Source organism: Talpa europaea (genome assembly GCF_964194135.1).
Source record: "Talpa europaea genome assembly, chromosome: 9".
NCBI classification, from domain to species: Eukaryota; Metazoa; Chordata; class Mammalia; order Eulipotyphla; family Talpidae; genus Talpa; species Talpa europaea.
Window position 1 is genome coordinate 86,584,583 of NC_140076.1, and position 21,553 is coordinate 86,606,135.

The 21,553-nt window shown below is 39.5% G+C and overlaps 1 protein-coding gene across 2 annotated transcripts in view; it reads right to left on the reverse strand.

The window, feature by feature from the left end:
* The window catches only part of GABRB2 (gamma-aminobutyric acid type A receptor subunit beta2), a gene marked incomplete at both ends in the record, with an annotated part of 238,879 nt that overhangs the window by 171,348 nt on the left and 45,978 nt on the right, over positions 1-21,553 (reverse strand). The gene's annotated exons all lie outside the window — the stretch shown is intronic.

Here is a 21,553-nt window from a genome sequence, read left to right on the forward strand (position 1 = left end):
TCTTACACACAAAGGCCTTCACATATGACTATTGTCATTTTTAGCATCTTCTTTTAATTGAGTGTCCTTCTAATCATCATCACACTTCTGTGGCCAAAAGAAATGGTCATAGATGTACCAGATCCCTCGGGTAAACTGAGTTACTTCTTACATCCACAGAAATTTCTGACTTCCCAAAGTGAAAATATAAATGGAAATTTAAGAATATGATATCCACCTCTATCATGGCATAAATATCACCTACAATAGGCATATTTCCTGAATCCTTTTTCTTCAGGAATAGTATCTTACCTCACCAAAAGCAGAGAAAACAAAAATGTACAATTCATCCCACCCCAAATCTGCTATTAACCATCGTGAACTCATTCAAGAAACTTTACTAACAGTAACATGGTAAGTCTTACAGAAAGTTCATATGCATTCTGACTCTGGGTTTTGAGGACAGAGTTGTCAAGACAGAATACCGAACTGAAAATTCGTAGTCTGAAGCTAAAAGGACTTAAAAAAGTACAGATCACCTTTCCCAGGTTTTAGGGATCTGTTCTAGAAGGCAATCATTGGTCATGAATTTCTGAATCATTATGAAGAGGCCAAGTCTTAGAGCTAGGGGGAATCTGAGACCATTTGGAGTCCAGTCCTCTAAATTTGCAAAAGAAGCTAACAGCTTGAAATTTGTAATTCTGTTCAAGACCATACAGTTAAGGGCTGGATGGAGACCAGCCCCAGGGTCTCAGATGTTGGATGTCGTTTTGTCCATCCTCCCCATTCTTAATTCCATCACAAACAGCACTCTTTGCAGCTTATGCACTTTCTCATTTGACATCAAAATACCTCCCAGCAATGTTTATAGAAAGCCATTTTGCACTAATAACTTCATGTCAAGTCAGAAAGCCAGAAAAGCAAATTTTCTTTAGAGGTTATATGTAGCTATATAACTATCCCAAGAGAAATGTCCCTCACAGTGTATACAATTCCCCTTGGTTTCAGAGGTTTTGGAAATGAAATTATATGCTTTCTACAAAATAAAAAGTGCTATCAAAACTGTTTGAGTCCATTCATCTAGTGTTCCCTGCCTTCTTTTGGTTCCATGAAGTAAGGATGGTTCCTGATTAGAGAGAAAGAATTGAGATGACTTTGTAGCAAGACAGTTACTGTAATTGTTTTAAAGTCCAACATTAATCCCTCTCACTTTAGTTATTTCTCAAGAGTCTCAGAGGCTAGGTCTACTAACACTGAACCAATTTCTGCTCACCAGTTAAGTTACTCTTTGGGCCATTATCAAATCTATCTAGAACACGGTGACATTGTCCTAGATAGTGTTAAACCCACACAGCTAGACTTAAGAAGCTGATGTCTGAAATCTGGTGGCATGATCATATCACTTTAAAAAACAAAACACAGAGATTTTTTTTAAACACAGATAGCGTTAAATATTTATCACATATTTATAAATATGTAATAAATATTAAGGCTACCCATTGTGGAATAGTTCATGGATGAAATCTGCCCTGCTTCACATAAAAGTTTGAGGTCATCTTATTTTGAGTTGGAGATTTTGTTTTTTGTTTGTCATCTAAAAAGGTTTTTGAAAACTATGCAGCAACTATTCTAATGACTTCTGAGATACTAGACTTTAAGAGAATATTTCCTGCTTTCACATATTTCACAATTTTCACCTCTTCATCACCTTAGCCAAAATGTAATAGCTCCACTAAGATATCAAGGTCTTAGTGTTTTAGGTCAAATGTTTTAGGAAAAATATTACGTGGTTCATGCTTTTTCTTAAAGATCTTCTATTCCCTCTGCTTGTTCATGACTCTGAAGAGTCCTAATGTAAAGAAATTTGTCAAGCTTGTTTAATTAAGAATTTGTCAAACCCATGGATCCATAGGCGTTGGAATGGGTGGGATGAGAATTGTGTAAAACATACCTTGAGAAACTACCATGCATGGGAACAAATAACCCTTCAATTATTCTCCATTTATGTGAGATGCCTGGTTACATAGAAAGGGCCTCTGGAATCTTCTTTCTTTCTTAGCCTGCAAGCTACATTGAGACAAGTCTCCTCTGTATTCTTTACTGTTTGCGATATTTCCAGGGCTGAATACAGGACCTAACATGTGGTGTGCTCCCCCTCACCCTGCCCAAATCTCTGGATGGAGATGGGATTCCATTGTTTAAAAATTAAGATACAACCAGGGCAACAAAAACAGAAATCAAAATGGCAAGCACATTATTTCACAAGACTACTGACCTCATTTCTTTATTGAATCAGAATTATAACAGGGCAGATGTTGAAGTGAATTAAAATACATTTAAGGTGAATACTCTAAAATGCAGATTGTAATTCTGGATTCAGAATTCTGCTTCAGAACAGCCCACTGCTAAAGAAAACTCAGGGAAAATTTGAATGTGGTATGTCGTAAGAGAAAACATACTGAAATGTAAAGGTAGAAATTCTTACTAGTTTAAAATGCAGCAGAAAACAGCATAAAATACATCTATTTATGATTTTGACCAAAAAATTCTCGATGCAAATACAGTAGGTATGAAAGTAGTGGAATTATTATGCTTTTATTTTCTAACTCCAACCTGCATATTTAAAGTATCCTTTCTCCCAAATCCCTGACAGATGGTAACCCAAATTCTGCTTGGACACTTCTAGTACCAAAAATCTCTACCTGGCAAGGCTGGAATTGCTGTGTTGGATGATGACAATTATAAGAAATATGTTTCCCTATGACTCTCATCCATAGGTACTAACACATTCCATCTTCACACATGAAAATGATATTTGGACTGAGATAACGTCAGAAACTATGACTCAGAGACAAAGGCAATGAATTTTTAAGAAGGCTTAGCTTTAATTCATTCAAGCGCATCCCATGCCCACTTTGTTATCACTATGCCCATTTTACTTGTTTCAGTACTCAATGTTTGTACATGGATGGAATTCTTCACAACTTCATAAATACTTCTGGATTAAAAATAAATGAGCACATAATATATCTAGAGAGTTACATTTGTTTCCTGTCTTCAGCTGTTGTATTTGCCATCCACTGATGAATTAAAAAGATGTTATAACTTGTGTTCATTTCCTCTCTTTCTAGAACTCTTTCTCACTAAAGTGCCCTTCACTGGTGCGCTACTGGTCCTATCTCCATCCCCTCCATGCTGCTGTGACAGGATACTTCTCCCTCTGAGAAATGACCCGCCTTTCAAGTACAACAGAGAGAGATGAGGCAGTCTATTCAAAGGAAACCAAAAATGATGCTCACTGTTATTACTGATCATTTTATAGGAGCACTATGCTATGGACAAAACTCATTATCTAAAGAACAGCCAGTTTCCCTAAGGAGTCCACCTTATGGAAAGGCAGTACACTCAACATATTCACCTCTCTCCACCCTACAACTACCAAGTCTACTTAGACCACCACTGGGCTGCCTCTGGACCACTAAAACAAGTCTCTCTGCATCCAAACAGAGGTTAGAGGTTAGGCTTCCTCTAACCTGATCTCCACATTTTTTTTTAAAGATTTATTTATTTATTATTTATACAAGCACTGGGTACAGTCAGAAGCGCGGGAGGGTGAGAGAATTCACTAGGGCCAAAGCGGGGAGCAGAGCAGGCAGAAGGACCGAAGTACACTGCTGAGGGGAGCAGCGGGTGGCAGAGAGGTCTGCGCACCATGTGGGACCCTCCTCCGGTGGCCGGGGAGCAGCCGGGGATCGAACCAGTGCCACAGAGGCTGCGGGCAGCTTCGCAACCCAGCGCTCAACCGCTGCACCACCGGGGAGGCCCAGATCTCCACATTTTTGCCAGAGACAGCTTCTCAAAATGTACTCCTGATCAAGTCACTGCTTCATAATTTTACCATACTCAATAGAGACCTCAGAGTTCTTGGTGTGGCATATATGGATCTGCATATATTTTCAGCCTCATCTCAGAAATATCCAAGCTTAGAAGCAAATCTTTAGAATATTGAACATATTTCTATAATTTCCTTGCCCTGCTGACTTCTAGACCTCTATAAATGTACTTCTTCCATGTGTATGATTCTGGCTTTACCCTCCGAACAAATCGTCTCCTTTTTCAATTGAGCAACACTTATAAACTCTTTAAGGCCTAGAGTAGGCATCACTTCCTATATAAAGTCCTATCCTTTTTAAAATATTTCATCGATTTACCACCAATTTACAATACTATATAAATTTCAGGGTTCATCTTCACCTTGATGGGTGTAGAAACCTCCCTTCAGCCTCCACCAGAGTCCTAGAGCTATCCCTGTCAGATTGATGCCCCTTCCCACCTCTCTACCTCCCTTCCCCTCCTCCTCTGCTAGTCACTACATGTTTCACAGAATCTTAGAGGTGTTTTTGCTGTGATTCATTAGTTTGTTTGCTTTAGTTATGTATATTCCAATATGAAGGAAAACTTCCAGTAACTACTACTACAATTAATACTGTTACTACTGTGCACTACTACCACCAACAGCAACCAATAGTAAGGGCCTAGTAGATGCAACACCCACTGCTTGTGATTAATATACATTGCTTATATTCTTCACAATGACTTCAAAAGATATATTAATTTCTCATGTTTTTCAAATTATTTACTAATTCAGGAGTATAGTTCAATGAAAGATCAGGATTCAAACTCAGTCCTGTTGTTTCCAGGGTTACTATAACAAGAAACTGAGGTACAGAGAGGGCAATACACAATGCAGAGTGTAGGAGAGAGTTAGTGGCCATTTGCTGCCTCTGCCTGTCCAAATTCTATTTTGACTTGTGGCTATAGCAACCTGTCTTTCCCTGGGGGGCAAAGAGGGGCAAACCCTCTCCCACACTGTGTCCCAGGCATTCAAGTATTATTGCAACTATTATTGACCTCCCACTGGTGTTCATGCGAGACACACCTCGTTACATGATAGGATGTTCCTGTTTTTGAGATGCTCATGTGACTAAAGTTCAATCAGTGATACTCAATTCCATAACTTCTTTAGTAGAAATTTGGAGAAAGTATATTTGCCTTAGTGCCCTCGAACTCTGAAGGTCTCCATTTGGAAAGCACTTGCATGGAAATAAATGCAACAAAAAGAAAGTACAGAGAAGAGATGGAGGAAACTTGGATCCTGATGATATCATGCCATGCCTAAAACTGCACAATCCCTGGTCATTTCAACTACGGAGACAATACAGTACCTCTTATTCAAGCCTGTTTGAGTCTTTCTCTTTCACTAGTCTTTGAAGTGAACCATGCCAAATATATGGGATACACACTTATGATTAGAGTAATCACAGAATGGGTGGATCAAATTGAACTTTGAAAAATCCATGTAGGGCCTCCCCGGTGGCGCAGCGGTTGAGCGCTGGGTTGTGGAGCTGCCCGCAGCCTCTGCAGCGCCGGTTCGAACCCCAGCCACCAGAGGAGGGTCCCACATGGTGCACAGACCTCTCCTGCCTCCCGCTGCTCCCCTCAGCAGTGTACTTCGGTCCTTCTGCCTGTTCTGCTCTCCGCTTCTGGCTCTGGTGAATTCTCTCACCCTCCCGTGCTTCTGACTATACCCAGTGCTTATATAAATAAATAAATCTTTAAAAAAAAAAAAAGAAAGAAAAATCCATGTAGGATTTACAGAGAAAACAACTAAAGAATGTTCTTCCTCTTAAGCTACACAAACATTTCTTTTTTAGAAAAAAAGATTTATTTATTCATGTATACAAGAACTGGGGTATAGGATTGATGTGCGGGAGGGTGAGAGGATTCACCAGAGGTACAGCGGGGAACAGAACAGGCAGACTGACCAAAACACACTGCTGAAGGGAGCAGCAGGCAAGATAGGAGAGATCTGCTGTGCCATGTGGGGATCTCCCTGGCTGGCATCGAACCTGCACTGCGAACAGCTTCACAGCATGGTGCTCAACTGCCGGCACCTCCAGGGAGGCCCCACAAACATTTCTTAAACATCCACCCTGTACTAGATTACCTGTTTGGAAGTTGACATCACAAAACTAACAAGCCACCACCCCAGCCCTCAAGATTATCAGAGTTTGGTCTATACAATTCACCCACCACAACTGAATAGTCTCCAGAAATGACCGGCCTTTCAAGTACAAAAGTGAGAGATGAGGCAGTCATCTATGGAAGAGGCACATGTGAAGGCATTGCCTGGAAAGAGGCACACGTGAAGGCATTTTGTCAACAATGATGGATAACATTTTAATTTCCTATGCACTGAAAATCAGTGAAAGAGAGTCTGATCCATCTATGACATGCTCCAGCCTGGCTCATACAGAACTCACAGCATAGAAAACTGAGTGCAAAACAGGTGAGGCTGGAAGGATGGGACATTAATATGATGAGCATTAGTTTGTGGCATGTTAAGTCAACCGTGTAATGCATAAATTTATACATCAACTCCCTGGCTTTTTTATGCCACCCTGAAAAAGACTGATATGCTTTTTCCTCTCAGGCAGTCCTATCTTTCTGAATCTGTTCCTCTGCAGCTGGAGATAATAAATATTCATTTGAGCTCAACGCTAGCACTGGACTGTCTTCCAAATGCTGGAGAGGTCACTGTGATGAATTACCTCATACAAATAAATTTTGGACGTCATTGAACGCATCTCACCCCACTCATGTCCCATAAGCTTTTGTATATATTTTGGATGCCTATACAGAAAAAATCATTACCCCTAATTTACCAAAACAAAAGAAAAAATTATACCCTTCAATTCAGCTTATGACGAGGTAGTCCCTAAGTAAAATACAAGAAGATTACAAGTACCTCATTCCTTCCCTTGTCCTCATCCATCCAAAAGCTGGAGAAATGCTCATTTTTCTTGGTCCCCTTGCCTCAGTGGCTCCATAGATTGTAAAAATGTTCTTCATACAATTTTCCTGGTGAAAACTAATCATCCTTCACTCAGATTCTTCTGAGTAATGAACAGAGTTCCTGAAGAACCAATTCCATTGTGGGTGTATGTGAAGGCTTCCCCACACTAACGCACATTCCCTGACATCTGCAGCGTGACTGAGAATTCAACTAGACTCAGATACTAGCTACCCAGAGATAATGACCGGGTTGAAAAACAAATGCTACTTTTCTAACCCTTTGCACTCCGAACCATTCTGGACATTGGCTACCAGGTACTCGACGCTACTTTGCAGTGGAAACGTGCATTTACAGACCCTCGTATTATTTAGTATAATTTTGGAACCAAGTAACGTATTATAATGATATTGGACTTATATGAATTGGGTGACATCGAGGAATGTATATTTGCAAAAAAACCAATATTTTATTGTTTATAATTTTGTACAGTATGATAAGTTTTGTAACACTCCCCAATATGCATTGCAGGCTGATTAGTGCATGTTTGACATGTCTGTATAGAGGTCTATCTGGAGCTCATCTTCACTACTACTGGTGTCATGAGACTCATTCGTGGTTGGACGCTTTGCCATTGTTCTAATAAAAAATATGAATAAATGCATGGGTTGAAAATTTCTAATTGTTATTACTAACTGACAAGATGATATTTACCAAAATAGCTTTCACCAATTTATTCACTAAGAATCACTTTTCCGATTTTCTCCTCGTTAGATCTATGTGCACTGCTCAAAGCTTCAAACCAAAATGAGCTCAGCTTTGAAAATCTTTTCCTCCAGATGTAGACTTGTTTATTTGTAATTATATATCTCACTATACAGTGCGCGCTATGTTCGAAAACCAACCTTTCTTCTACAAACTCCCCTTATCGCTCTTTTCAAGTGGCGTCGCGAAGTGCTCGTACCGTCGTGAGCACGCATCTCACGTTCTCATCCGACACAAAACCCACTGACATTTCTTGTATATATCTTAGTAATTTTACGATATTTTGATTTAATTTCTTGTGCCATCTCAAGATAAAACTTCAGGGAAACATGCATGTCTCAAAAAGTTGTGTTGAAATAACTCAATTCCCCGTAATCACTAATAAATTGCAATGTCCCCTGAGAGGGGACATCCCAGTGATATGCTAGAATTCTGATGTCCCCTGAGAGGGGACAGCGGAGTGCAAAGGGCTCAATATACTATCAGGTTCGCAAGTCAAGGACTCTGCCCCAAAATTGTCCTCTACTTCAAGTCAGTTGCCAGACCAGACTGTTACCTGCGCTTCTAGCTGAATGGTGATCAATCTGTGAGTGCCACCACCTGGGTCCTCAGGTTTGATTAATTTATTAGAGCAGCTCACAGAACTCAGGAAACCCATTTACTCACCAGATCACTGATTTAGTACATAGGATATAACTCTGCAACAGCCAGATGGAAGAGAATCCTCGAGTGAAGCATGGGGGAAAGATTTAAACCTTCTATGCCATCTCTTGGGGTGTCTACCCACAGATCTACTTGCTCACCAACCAGGAAATGCTCAGAAACCCTTCTCTTTTTTTTTTTTTGGTTGTTGTTTGTGTGCACGTGACTTCATTACACAGGCAGCGCATATTAAATCACTGGCTTGTGTATTGAACCATGCCTGAAGCCCCTCCCCCCTCCATGGAGGTTTTGGGGAAACAGGAAGTTCCAACCCTCTAGTCACTTTGGTTTCACCATAACAGCTCCCATCCTCAGGGGTTTCCCAAAAGTTACCTTCACTAACATAACAAAGAAACACTCTTAACACTTAGGAATTCCAAGTCTTTAGGAAACTGAGGCAGGAACTGTGGATGAAGACCAAATATGTATGAGAATTATGTTTGGGTCATCTGAATCTTATAAATCACAATATCTTACAAGCTAACCTGAACAATTAATGGTTTGGTGTTTTTAGCTTATTATAGAAAAAAAAAGTACTACTTTCCTAGATAAATTATCGGATATTTTTTCTCAAAGTGTTGGAAATGATAGTGTAGAGTCAGGAATGGCCACAGTACAGGTTTTCTATGATCCAGCAGACTGGGTAAAGGAGAAGTCAGAGTCCCCAGTGGTTTTTGCAGGCTTTTTATTGGGATTTACCCGATACACAGCAGGCAGGGGTGCTGGGGGGCCAGGAGTCTGGCAGGACTCTCAGCCCCCAGCAGGTCTTCACTCTATGTAGGCTCTTCGGCCTTCTCTCTGTTTCTCTCTTCTCATGGCTCTGCTTCTCTCTCGGCTTCTCTTTTGGCTTCTGCTGGCGTCCCCGTGACGCCGCCCTTAAAAAGCACAGTCTCAACCCAGGTGAATCCCATCTACCTATGCCCACACCCTACTCCAGGTGCCTGCCATCAGGCATGCATTCAGGACCACAAGGATCCATCATCTATCCTGATGGCGGGAGGGCAGAAAAGCCTGACATTTTTCCTTACCCTACAGATAGAAATTGGACTGAGGGAAGTAATTTGCTGGGTAGTATCTGAATACCCCTGTAAGGGGGCAGGAGTGGCCAGAGCAGGTTCTCTATGACCCAAGCAGACGGGGTAAAGGAGGAGAGAGTCCTGGAGCCCTCAGCAGCTTTTCAGGCTTTTACTGGGATTTACCAGGTACACGGCAGGCCTCCCAGCCCCCAGCAAGTCTTCACTCTTTCTGGGCTCTCCGGCATTCTCTGGTGGTCTCTGCTGCTCTGCTCTCTCGTGGTTGTGCTTCAGCTTCTCTGCTTCTCTGCTGGTGTCCCCGTGATGCCGCCCTTGAAAGCCCAGTCTTAGCCCAGGTGAATCCCATCTACCTATGCCCACACCCTATTCCAGGTGCCCACCATCAGGCATGCATTCAGGACCTCAGGGTTCCATCATCTATCCTAATGGCGGGAGGGCAGAAAAGTCTGATACTTTTTACCTTACCCTACAACCCCTTTATCCATGCCCTTATGGACTGTTTCAGCGGGAAGTGTTATGCATGTCAAATTATAAATGCATTACAACTTGGGTTCAAAACTGTTGAACTTGAATTTTTGAAAGAGAAATATTCAAATAAGATTTTGGCTTACAGGATCAAAAAGAAAGTCTTTGGAAAAGATCTGAAATGTAAAGAAAATGCTTTCTCTTCCTTGTCTGTATGCCAATGCTGGAAATGCCCCAGCAGAATTATAGCACATTCCCAGTGTTGGCATTGGAAGCATTAATTAAATGACTGTACAAATATGACATTATGGTTGGAGAGATACTCTGTTCCTTTTCAGTTGAGTTTGGGCTGATGATTTTTCCTTCTTCCTTAGTTTTCTTATCTGCCAATTAGTAAAATGGCATGCCCAATGTACAGAGTGGCCATAAAATGAGCGGAACCTATAAAACACTTTCCTCCTGCTTCATCTACAGTCAGCACAGGATAAATGGTAAAGAGAATTTCCCCACTGCCACATCCTAAATTCTTATGTTCCAGTATTATTTTACTATTAAGATTTGAAAGGAGAGTTCTTTGCTTAGGACTGTAAAACTATGAGTGAAACCAGATGATCCATGGACATAGGTTAAAAAGTCTGTAGGAACTGGAAGAGAAGAGAATCCACCTTTTAAAATGCATCTGAACATATTCCATATGCTTGCAGGTGCAAGGATGATGGACCAGGTGAACAGGATGAGCAAATTAATCATTGTTCTCCCGCCGTGGCCTTTTTTATTAATAGAAATGATGCTTCTAGCATCATACTGGTTTAGATGAAAAGCGGAGGGCCCTAGAGAGGGTCCCACAGAAGTAGTTTGGATTTTTCTGCCAGTTTTATTTTTTTTTTTACTTTCTTCTACAAACAGAGGACTTAAGACTTCAGTACCTCCGAGAGCTCCTCCAGGTTACATAGAGACATATCTTGGGTGCTGTTCCGGGAGAAGAGTCCAGGCCCAGGGAGCTTGGCTTCCCAGTCTCTCTTAAGGGAGGCTGTGCTAGCTCGTGATGGACTTCATTCTCTGTTACCTATGGCTCATTATCTTACTTTAACTATGCAGTTTTGGTGAGAAATGAGTGTATAAATATGGTTTTATGGCTGGAGAGATACTTAAGAAGCCCTGAGAGTGGGAAGAAAGTTATTGCCTCTTACAATTTTATGATTATTGGCTTTTGATTACAGAATGTGTTAAGGAAATCTCTCAATTGTTAAAATGGCTGATTTTTTGCACATTACAGTTATCTTTTTTATTATCCCCCAGTGATAAAATTAATTTCTCTTCTAAATTCTTGTCTAATCCATTCAGTATTCATAGCAACAAAAAAAGAAAAAGCTCTTTTCCAGCCTAAAGTAAAATATGTTTATCTGTTGCCTTGTAACTAATTTTGTGCAGTTTCTCTTGAAAACAAAATATTTACAAAAGGTATAGATTGATGTCATGCTTGTACAGTAAGCAAGCAATATCATTCCCAGCTAGGAAAAGCATTTAGCGGATGCATGAATCAGAAATCTCTTCATGGTTGCGTTGTAAAGAATAATTATTTTTTATATTATGTCAAGTGCCTAGTCTTTAATTATGATTCAGGAGGCTACTGTGTTATTAGAGACTAGAAACGTCTCCTAAAGAAATGTAAGCCACACTGAAATCCAAGCTAAAAATTACTGGAAGGTTGAAAAGGTGGACCCTAAAGAAACAGACACCAAAGTGTGTTCCTAACATCTGCTGCCATCTGATTCCTGGGGCACTGCCATGGCGCTGGGCTCCCCCATGGCCATGGGCCTCAACAAAGGCCACAAAGCAACCCAGAACATGAGCAAACAGAGACACAGCCTACCTGTGGGTGCTTCACAGAACACACCAAGTTCAAGTGGGGCATATTCCAGGAGGTGTGCGGCTCTGCTCCCTAAGAGCGGTTTGCCATGGAACTACTCATGGTCTCCAATGACAAGCAGGCCTGCAAGTTCATCAAGAAAAGTGTGGGGACACACACCTATGACCAGAGGAAGAGAGACAACTGAGCAATGTCCTGGGTGCCAGAAAGAAGGGAGCCACCAAGAAAGACAGAGTTCCATCCCCTCCGGTATAAATAAAATCTTTCCTTAAAACAAACAAACAAACAAACAAACAAAAAAAAACAACCAGCATTCTTCAAAGGAACAGACAATTAGCGCTGAAGAGGGGTGCTGATACCCCGGCTATGTGTCATAGGCTTTCTAATCCATGTTCTCCCTGCAGCAACGATCAGTTCCTTTTTGTCGTAAACTCTTTCTTTTGTAATATATGATCTTCAAAATTATGTTCAAAGATTTTTTTTTCAGTAACCCGTGAAGAAGACCACATCATAAGTTGGCTAACTAAGGTAACATCCCTGGATCACACATCCCAGACCTGGCAACTTTTGTGGATACCTCACTTAATTCATTATTCATAACAACCCCAGAGGGAGGGTATTATCACCATCTTCCTTTCTCACAATGAGGAAACCAAAGGAAGAACAGGATTAATAAATGTCAAGGTTGCACAGGAGGAAATAAGGGAATCTGAACTCAAATCTAGGCAGTGTGGCCAAAGAGCCAAAGTTTTCAACATCTTAATGAAACTCCCAACATAAACTACACTGAGGAAAGCCTATCATGCTGCAGGTTTGGGCAATGTTGAAATTGACATACAAGGTTTTTGTGTGTTTGTTTGTTTGTTTGTTTGTTTATATTTGTGCCAGTTAAACTAAGTGCAAACTAAGAGCCCATTAATAAACCCACACTTACACGGATAGCTAATCAATGACAAATGAGACAAGAGGGCTTCCCCTGGTGGCACAGCGGTTTAGCGCTGGGCTGCGAAGCTACCTGCAGCTTCTGCAGCGCCGGTTGGAGGGTCCCACATGGCACAACAGACCTCCTCTGCTGCGCCCGCTGCTCCCCTCAGCAGTGTATCGTCGGTCTGCCTGTTCTGTTCCCTGCTCTGGCTCTGGTGAATTCTCTCACCCTCCTGCGCTTCTGACTGTACCCAGTGCTTGTACAAATAAATAAATAAATCTTAAAAAAAAAAAAAGTATACAATGGAGAAAGAAAAGTCTCTTCAACAAATGGTGTTGGGAACACTAGACCACCACATACAAAAGAATGACATTGGGCCGTTATCTCACACCATACACAAAAGTAAGCTCACAAGGGATTAAAGACTTGGATGTAAGACCTGAAACCAGGATATCCTAAAAGAAAACTTAGGGAAATCTATCCATGACATTGGCCTCAGTGATGTCCTTGTGGATTCATATCAGACAGCAAGAAAAACAAAAGTAAATATAAACAAATGGGACTACACCAGAGAAATATCAAAAACACAATGAGCTACCACCTCATACCTGTGAAAACAGTCCATATCAAAAGGACCATACAACCAGTATTGGTGAGGGTGTGGCGAAAAGGAACCCCTCATACACTGTTGGCAGGGATGTAGACTAGTCTAGGCCCTATGGAAAACAGTATGGAGGTTTCTCAAAATACTAAAAAGTAGATCTACCATATAATCCAGAAATTCTTACTCCTAGGGTATCTATGCAAAGAATGCAACAACCAAATTCAAAGGGATATATGTCCCTATGTTCACTTCAGCACTATTTACAACAGCAAAATCATGGAAACAAACTAAGTGCCCAAGGACAGATGAGTGGGTTAAGAAGATGTGTTACATATACACAACAGAATACTATTTAGATACTAAAATAAAATAATAAAGATGAATCATTGCTGTTTGTGACAACGTGGATGGAGAAGAATGGAAGATAGAGGAGGTGAAGAGGAGGAAGAGGAAAAGAAAATGAGTTTCCTAAGTAGTAGAAAATGGTTACTATACACATAATAATGAAAACTTACTAAATAGTTGGAAGATTAAAGTTCTCACCTGTGGGATTTAAGTCAATATTTCATGACTCGTTATTAGTTGGTACTCCTTAACAAAGATATGTATTTATTTGTTGGAGAAGATGTGGAGAAAAAGGGACTCTCCTAGACTGCTGGTGGGAATGCAAACGGGTCCAACCACTATGGGAAGTTGTGTGGAGTTTCCTTAGACTACTAAAAATGGAGCTTCCATGTGACCCAGCAATTCCACTCCTAGGTATCTACCCAAAGAACACAAAAAAATTAATTCAAAAAGACATCTTCACCTCTACGTTTATTGCAGTGCTGTTTACAATAGGTAATATATGGAAGCAACCTAAATGCCCAAAAATAGATGTCTGGATCAAGAAGATGTGGTATATATGTACAATGGAACATTACTCAGCCATCAAAAATGATGAACTCATACCATTCGCAGCAACATGGATGGAGCTGGGAGGGATCATGCTCAGTGAAATAAGCCAGAAAGAAAAAGAAAAATATCAGATGATTTCACTTATAGGAGGAGTGCAGAGGAACCAAATAAGGTATCAGGGGGAAAATTATAATAAATTAAAAATCAGCATACAACTATAAATTAGAGATATTCTGCAGGAGAGGAGGAGGGAGTAGGGTCAAAACAGGGGAGGGAAGAACACACGGGACTATAGTGATAGGTCACGGGTGAATTGGTTGTGGGAACTCATGGGGACTACACCTGAGAGGAGAAAGCATACATTGTACAAAAATGAAGAATGATGTAAAAATATATAAAATTAATAAAAAATAAATGCATTTATTTATCATTGGTTTTTTAATGCAAAACTTCTTTGGTGAGAAATGGAAAGACATCCCCTGCTCATGGATCGGAAGAATTAACATTATCAAAATGGCCATCCTACCAAAAGCAATCTCCAGATTCAATGCTATTCAATTAAAATTTTAATGTCATTCTTCAAAGAAATAGAAAAAATATTGATGAAATTCATATGGAGCCACTGAAAACCCTGAATAGCCAAAACCCTCCTGAAAAAAAACAAGGGAATGGAAGCATCACTTGCCACATAACAAAAACAAAGAGAAACCCCACCAACTGGGAGAACATTTTTGCACCCAACACTAACAATAAAGGACTGATCACAAAAATCTTCAAAGAGCTGATGAGACTTAACAAAAACAAAGAAAATAATCCAATCAAAAATGGGCAGAAGAGCTAAAAAGAAACTTCTCCAAAGAGGAAATACAAATGGCCAACAGGCATATGAAAAAATGTTCAACATCACTTGTAATCAGGGAAATGCAAATCAAAACTACAATGAGTTACCATCTCACACCAGTGAGAATGGCACATATTAAAAAAACGAGCAACAACAAATGTTGGCAAGGATGTGGAGAGAAAGGAACTCTCCTGCACTGCTGGTGGGAGTGCAAACTGGTCCAAGCACTATGGAAAGCTGTGTGGAGATTCCTCAACCTACTAAAGGTAGAGCTTCCATATGATCTAGCAATTCCACTCCTAGGTATTTACCCAAAGGACACAGAAACATCAATTCCAAAGAGCACCTGCACCCCTATGTTTATAGCAGCACAATTTACAATAGCTAAGCTTTGGAAATAACCCAATTGCCCAGAAATAGATGACTGGATCAAGAAGATGTGGTACACATACACAATGGAATATTATTCAGCATTCAAAAAAGATAAACACATGTAATTTGTAGCAACATGGATGGAGCTGGAAGGGATCATGCTCAGTGAAATAAGCCAGAAAGAAAAAGAAAAATACCGGATGGTCTCACTCATAACAGGAATCTAGAAAACCTAAATAAGGGACCAGGAAAAAGAATAACTATAAGAAAGAAAAAAATCAAAATCAACAAACAACTATGAACCAGAGACACACTTTGGGGGGGGGTAAGGAGGGATAGGGGTCAAAATCAGGGGGTTGCAATTGTATGGGAATATAAAAAAAATAAATTAAAAAAACTTCTTTGGTGAAAATGGCAGTTATAGGAACTAGGTTAATGAAACTATTAAAGTAATGAAATAAAAGTAAAAGTAATTTCCACCACCTTCTGATAAGAACACCACTATTCCATACCAAAAGAAAAGCTTCTAAAATTGTCCTTTGGAATATTTTCTATGGCCCATCAACACTGCAGCAGTTGTTCTATTCATTTTGAAAGTTATTTGCCTATTAGTGTACTTGTAGTGATCAGCATCCTTTTCAAAATCTTCAAAGCCAAGAAGGGTGGAGGGTCTACCAAGAGTTATTTATCTTTATAGTGTAAGAGATGCTTTCCTAGAAAATATTCAGCTTGAGAAATGTATTCCATATAATGCTGAAGGATTGTGACTTATAGCAGTTAGGTCAGATGGTATTGTGATTGCATACAGACTTCATTCAATTTATGAAAGGCCAGTTTTCTCACCTTGAAATACGAGTCAGCCTCATCAACATAACCAGAATGGGTATCAAGCGGAGGTGACATATACAAGTTTTATTCACATTATAGCATCACATGAAACCCTCAATAATGAAAGTGAAGTGCTAGGGAGGGTGACTTCCCATAACTCAGATGCAAGTATAGCTTAATAATTAGGTTAAAATCCCCAATAGGGAAAAAGTGTAACATGTCCATGATTACACAACCATATTTTAGTTGGTTGCCTTCATTACATGAGTTCAGAAAATAAAAGTCAGTAATGTAAAAACTTAAAAAAAAAAGTGATTACTCTTACTTTTAACACCATGTAGCTAGATTCACAAAAATACCTTTCATCATACCTGGTATCAGGCAGAGAGCCATAAATTACTAATTCATGAAACTAGCCTCAAGATTAGTATAGTTTGCTGCTATTAGCACTTCCTTGTCTCTTCTCTGCTATACACAATCATGTTGATCTTACCTTCTAAATCTCTACAGAACCCAGTGCCTTCTCATTCTAATCCGTAGACCAGAAATGACCCTCCACACCCCCTTGCATTAAAGCAGAACTTCCAAAAAGTATTTCAGAAGTCATCTCTCGCCTTCTCCATGCAAGCAAGTTCCACGAGACTGACGGGGTCCACACCTTTGCATTTCTTTTTTTTCTTTTTTAGGGTTTATTCATTTGTTTTAACTTAAAAAAGTAGCAAATATTTGTTATAAATTCAAACAAAGGGTACAATGCGAAAAGAAAATGATTTTTTTTTTCTTTATCAAGTTTATCCCAATACCATGAAAGTCACTATAGTCTGAGGCAGGTCATGGGATTGCACTAGCCAGGCTTATTTTCAACAAACATTTCATTTCATGATGCCTCCTAACATCTTTCAAATACATGAGTATAAATTATTTTGTTCCTTTCATTTCTGCCTCCTGTTATTGTATTTGTTTACACAAATGTATATATTCATTCCCTCATTGCAGGACTTTTATTTTGCTTTCAGTTTTTACTGTCACAAATAATGCTGGAACACATATTGCACACATGTTTTTGTATTCATGCTAGTTATTTCTGTGTTATAGGTTCCTAAAAGATAGCTGCATCAAGTGATATATATTATATTGACATTGCATGTTATACAGTTTATACATAATACATATACATATCATTAAAATAGCTGCATCAAGTTGTGTTTTTAATTTGAAAAGAAATTGTCAAATAGCAACAGATTTTGAACTGCTTAGTATACTAATGATATTATAATGTCTTCCAAAAATAAGGGGCTATCTCTTTATTAATTTAATCGATCATTCTTTTAATTACTGCTGAAGCTGAAGAACATTTCATACATTAACTTGTCATTAATGCCTCTTCTCATCTTTTATTTTTTCCTTATTGAGACAAATGAAATGCTTACATAGTTTCAAACATTTTAGTTTTAAGTGGTTTTCCCTTACCTATTGTGAAAAATAAGTAGGAGGAAAAAAATCTACTATTTTACTAATCTATATTTTATCATATACTCATTAATCATGTTAGGTATTCCATTCTTTTCCCATGGATTGAAAATACTGCCTTTTCATATACTAAGTGTCATTGATCTACTTAATTCCTAGACTTACTCCTTGAAATAAAAATAGCACTCTCTATTTAAAAATCCCACTGAGATTTTGATGGAAATTCTGTTGTATTTTTAGATCAATTTTGGAGAACTGAGGTATTTATAACACTGGTTCCAACAAAATAAGAAAATGTATTTTATAAAATTATTTAGACTGAATTTTGTTCTTTCTTTCATCACAGAATAGTTCCATCACATTTAATGGATGATTGCTGATTCGAGAAAAGCTACCAATTTTTATCCTATCAGACCACCTAAAAATACATACCATGTATGGAGATGAAAGCATATTTTATCTTCAATAATACATTAATATTTTCCAACATTGAAGAATTCTTGTGTCATAAGACCCTACTTGATATGATAATATATTCATCTAAACACACTGCTCAGTATGCACCTACAGTCTCTAAAAGATCTAGTAAGTACTCAAACTCCAATGTCTATACAAGTCAAGCAGGTGATTTAAACTAATAAAGAGTTAGACTTGGAGAGTAGTAAAGGTGGTTATGAACTAATGAACAGATGATTGGTGCTTTAAAACAACATATTCTTTCATCCCTTTCAAATAAGGAAACAGTATTAATTACAAATGATAGCAGTGTCTCTTGATAGCTTTCTTTTGTGCAAAAAATAATGTGTTGCCTGCTTTTCATTCAATCAGTAATCACATATTGAATACCGGTCTATCATGCATCTAAATTATACTTTTAGATATTGTGGTGGTGACAAAAATGAATTAAACATGATCTCTTTCTAAGGGAGCTTATAATCTAATCAGAAATATATAGCAAAAAATATATACCAATTACCAGAAAGTTACATTCTATGACTATATATTTGATGTCAAAAAGAAAAAGAAGAGGAGGAGGAAGGGGAAGAAGAATTTGGGAATTGCCTGCTGGATTATGTAACAGATGAGAAGAGATTGTATGAGTTAATTCACTGTCTCTTCTACTGCCCTAGTTTCAATATGGAATGTATATCATAAATGTCTTACCATGTATTACCTAAATAAGTTGACACATGGTTAGACATACAAAACCACCTGAACAGTTCAAAAGCAGAAGAGATATATTTACTGGTATGTGTGTGTATAGGATTATTGAGGATTGAAAATATTTTGCAGTATCTCCTGATGTGTAAGGAGTAAATTTGCTTTTTGTATAGAGGGGTATTAAATGTGAGAGCCAAACTTTGCACCATGTAATTTAGTTGATATTTTTCCAAACACTATAAAATGTTCAGAGTTACTGAGAAGTACATTTTTTAAATCTGACATGCCACTTGGAGCCTTTGTTTCTTTTAAAATCCAGTTTAAGAAAAATTTAAATCAGTAAGCAAACATCCCATCTCCATCGGTCCTTATAGGAGCGTATTATCCCAGTACTCTAGTGTACATGAGTAGTGAAAACATAAAGACTTAATCTATCGAAAGTATATTTCATTGATTCTAGCTTCATAACTCTATCTTTCCCAGCAGTTTGATATTAAAAAATTTAATTAGCTTACAAATATTGAAAATTTAAAATGGTTGCTGCTGTTGTCTGTATATAGCCAAAACCACATGATGTAAAACATAATTTAACACCTAGCTACTCCTAGTTATAATCATTTTTACTTTAAAATTTAATGCATAAATATTTTTCTATTTAGTGTGATTAAATGTTAGATTAATTTAAAACTGTTTTTACAGACAAAATTTTCTTGAGTCTTAGCTTATATAATCATGGGAATGATCTGTTATTTATGATACTCATAATTGCTTGTGACCTTTGTTGGAAATAAAAATAATAAAGAAAGAAATTATTATTTTTATTATTATTTCATAACAAAATATTGTAGGAAAAAAGGGTAAATTGATGTGTTAGTACAATAATTTGAAAATTGATGAATGATTTAATGCTATTAGTTTTGTTTTTAAATTTTCTATTTCACTTATCTTAAAGGACTTTATTTTTACAGTTTTCTGTACCTTAGAAAAATCTGAAGATGGTTGCCTTGAAACACCCTGAACTTCTCCTTTATCAAGGTATTCTTGAGAAATTAAATGTCAACATCTCACAATAATGGATCCTAAACTCTAGAGGCTGAATTGTATTCAAGACTGAATGATTAAAACTGGGGCCATAAATGGAAATTTCTTCACTAGCATTAAGGTTTCAACCACCCTGGAGCATAAGTAAAGTCAGAGCCACATTCCACAAGGAACTATGGCCCTCCAACACAAAGACAGAGTGGGAGGGGGGGCCTTCTCAAAATGTACCACACACATGTCTGTCTTCTAAAATCAATTGGAAAAAAATAAATTGAGGCAAATAAGCAAGGAATGCATCCTTTGATCCACCATTGTAAACATTCACATTACACTTTCTGTAAAGAAGTAGGATGTCACATTTCCACCCCTGACCACAACCCATACTGGAAGGCAGAGGTGAGGACAATGGCCACTAGCAGTAGGACAGCATCTCCGCTTCCCTTTTCACATGGGACAGGGCATGGACAAGTCACCAAACTGCCTGCAGTGAAGAATTTGGGCAAGGAGGAAGAGTCAGAGAAACTTCTCTTGGCTTTCTGTGGTTCTGTTCCTTACTAGCAGTTGTGATTTGACTTTGGGCAATTTACGTAACCTCATGGATTCTTTTTCCTACCACTAATATAGAGACCATCTACCCCCTCTCCTTGGAGGCTCATGGGATGATTAAATAAATGATTCCTTCAAAATTCCCAAGCAAGTATAAGGTACAAAGTGGCTGCCCATTACATATTCTTATTTGAATTTATTTTGTCCTCAGATAAGATTGCTTCCCTCAAAATGGAGATTTTTTCTTATAAAATAATTCCTAGGGGGGCGTGCAGGGGAGCGCGTCCCCAGCACCGGCACCAGCATTTTGCAGCAGGGACCTTTCTTGCTGGAGACTGTGTGAACCCAGCAGAAGGCTCACCGAGGAGACAGAGGTTAAGCTGGGAGGCTTGCCCACACCGGGCACCTTCTAGCCAGCAGTTCCAGCCCTGAGGGGAGCAGCATCCACAGCTGGGGCAGACCGGGCGTGCAGGGGAGCGCGTTTCTGAATCACCATTTTGCAGCAGGGACCTTTCTTGCTGGAGACTGTGTGAACCCAGCAGAAGGCTCACCAAGGAGACAGAGGTAAGCTGGGAGGCTTGCCCATGCTGGGCGCCTTCTAGCCTGCAGTTCCAGCCCAGAGGGGAGCAGCACCGCTGGGGCAGACCGGGCGTGCAGGGGAGCGCGTTCCTGCATCGCCATTTTGCAGTAGGGACCTTTCTTGCTGGAGACCATGTGAACCCAGCAGAAGGCTCACCGAGGAGACAGAGGTTAAGCTGGGAGGCTTGCCAACACCGGGCACCTTCTAGCCTGCAGTTCCAGCCCAGAGGGGAGCAGCACCCACCGCTGGGGCAGACCAGGCATGCAGGGGAGCGCGTCCCTGGCACCGGCATTTTGCAGCAGGGACCTTTCTTGCTGGAGACTGTGTGAACCCAGCAGAAGGCTCAGCTAGGAGACAGAGGTAAGCTGGGAGGCTTGCCCACGCCGGGCACCTTCTAGCCTGCAATTCCAGCCCAGAGGAGAGCAGCACCCACCGCTGGGGCAGACCAGGCATGCAGGGGAGCACGTCCCCTGCACTGGCATTTTGCAGCAGGGGCCTTTCTTGCTGGAGACTGTGTGAACCCAGCAGAAGGCTCACTGAGGAGACAGAGCAGGGACCTTTCTTTGCTGGAGACTAGTGAACCCAGCAGAAGTTCCCCAGAGGAGCCAGTGGTGAGCTGG